At 37.8% G+C, this 2,058-nt stretch overlaps 1 protein-coding gene across 7 annotated transcripts in view; it reads right to left on the bottom strand.

Moving 5' to 3' along the window:
- Positions 1-1,416: 1,416 nt before the first annotated feature.
- The window catches only part of lypla1 (lysophospholipase 1), a 61,527-nt gene continuing 60,885 nt past the window's right edge, over positions 1,417-2,058 (bottom strand). For all 7 annotated transcript variants that reach the window (XM_048595502.1, XM_048595506.1, XM_048595504.1 and 4 more), the window contains one exon: positions 1,417-2,058. This exon is cut by the window's right edge and continues 1,621 nt beyond it. The gene's annotated coding sequence lies outside the window, so the exon portion shown is untranslated.

The following is a 2,058-nucleotide window of genomic DNA, read 5'->3' as shown; positions in this document are numbered from 1 at the left end:
CCAAAAAATCATCTCTCCCAGTCCACTCTGGCAAAATCACATCTGATCTTATCAAAAATCAGCCAACTGGGAACTTTGATTTCAGGCACATCCTTGTCCTTTTCCCTAACACTCGAGTCTAGCAGAGTTATGATCGCTGTCTGTATAATGCTCACTGACGGATTCTTCAACCATTTGTCCAGCTGTTACTGAAAATCTCCAGGCCCACAGCGCTAAGTCTTTCTACATACTGGCTTAAAAGGCTGTCCTGGATGCACATTAAAGAATCCTGCTCTCTTCATACCTTTCACAAAATGTTTCCCCCTTTTAATGTTGGGGGAAGTTGAAATCTCCTATCGCCAGGGATTACTTTTACACTTCCTCGAAATTTGCCTCCATACCCACTCCGAGACAGACTGTTCAGGGTCTACAGCACACTCCCAGCAAAGTTATTGCTTCTTTTTGTTTTTTTTTTTTTTTTAAGTTTTACCCATATAACTTCATTTGAGGACTTAAGATGTCATCCATCCTTACTGCTATAATAGATCCCCTGATCAAAAAATTGCAACACCACCTCCTCTTTTACCTCTTCCCCGAAATACTTAACTACCAGTTCTATGCCTCTTTTAATAATATCTCACTGACAACAATACCATCATACTCCCATATTTTAATCTGTTCCCTCAACTCATCTGCCTCGTTTGTTAAACTCCTAACATTAAAATAAATACCATACAACCTTGCCAAATTGACTTGTGCTTTAATTGGTCTGTAATGTCTATGCCTTCCTGACTCACCTGCTGTCAATTCTAATTTTGGCTATTCATCTTCCCTTTCTTGAACATTCTTTCTGAATCCAACCCCTTTGTCAAGTTAGTTTAAACCATCCCTAACAGCATGAGCAAACCTCCCTGCAAGGATGCTGGTCACATTCTTGCACCATAATTTTTGATCCAGATCAATGTTTAATGAATTTCTAGTACTTTCATAATCACATAGTAGCTTTTTATTCCAGATTAAGATTAAATTTAAATTTCTCAGATGCTGTCATGGGTCTAAGTCTTTGGATCATTCGTCTTCGGATGAAGATCCAAGCTACGAATTACCAGTCCAGATATATAGCCAAAATATGCTACCATCAATTTTTTTTTTTAAATTTGGGAGTTGCTCAGCAAAGTGACAACAGAATTAAGGGCAGATTTTTGCATAGTTAGTGGCCTACAAGTTTCAAATAAGGCAAACCAGCAGTAAGACAGACAAATACAAAAGCACAATGAGCAACACTAATCATGATTGGGATTCAGGACAAAGTCCTTAACAAGCTCACCCACATTTTGATTTCAAAAAATTCTTAACACATTCAGACAAACAAAAAATTAAGTAACTCAGCTTTGGAAGAATGGAGTGTAGAAAATCAAAACACAGTCCAGGAGTTAATTATGGTCTTATGTCAATAGATGGTTTTATTTTTAAATCATCGTCTTGGTTCAGTCTCTGAAATTATTACATGCACCAAAAATGGTGCACATTCATCTGAAAATCTTGAAATGTATGTGAATCAAGTGTTATCATCACTACTGCTTCACAGTATATTGTACAACAACAGGATTTACTACATCCATGAATTTATTTAACAGAAGATTTTCACTTCAGTTTTAACCTCTGTAGTTAGATACAGTTCACAGAATTATGAATACATTACCAAATAACTTTTCATACTTACTGCACAAATCAACATTTCTTTAATTCTGACACCACTTAAATATTTTACAAAATTTTCACATGTAGCCAATCAAAATAAGCGGCAGAATTTTCCCTTCCTGGGAGGTGGCAAAAAGGGGAAATAATCAGATGAGTTGGCCCCTGGAGAGAAACTGACCCTTTTCTTGCCATCTCACTAATTAAATTCTGAGCAAGAATGCCCATCTTCTGATCCTGCCACCAATTAATGCCCTGAAGTGTACAATTACTGGCCACTTGAAGACCTTAACTTGCCACATCCAGACTGGGGCAATCAGGGACACAGGGGTGGGTGTGTGTGTGTGTGTGTGTGTGTGTGTGTGTGTGTGTGTGTGTGTG

Source organism: Rhincodon typus, chromosome 4 (genome assembly GCF_021869965.1).
Source record: "Rhincodon typus isolate 14 chromosome 4, sRhiTyp1.1, whole genome shotgun sequence".
NCBI lineage: Eukaryota > Metazoa > Chordata > Chondrichthyes > Orectolobiformes > Rhincodontidae > Rhincodon > Rhincodon typus.
The sequence above is the reverse complement of the archived record's forward strand: the minus strand, read 5'-3'. Positions and strand labels throughout refer to the sequence as shown.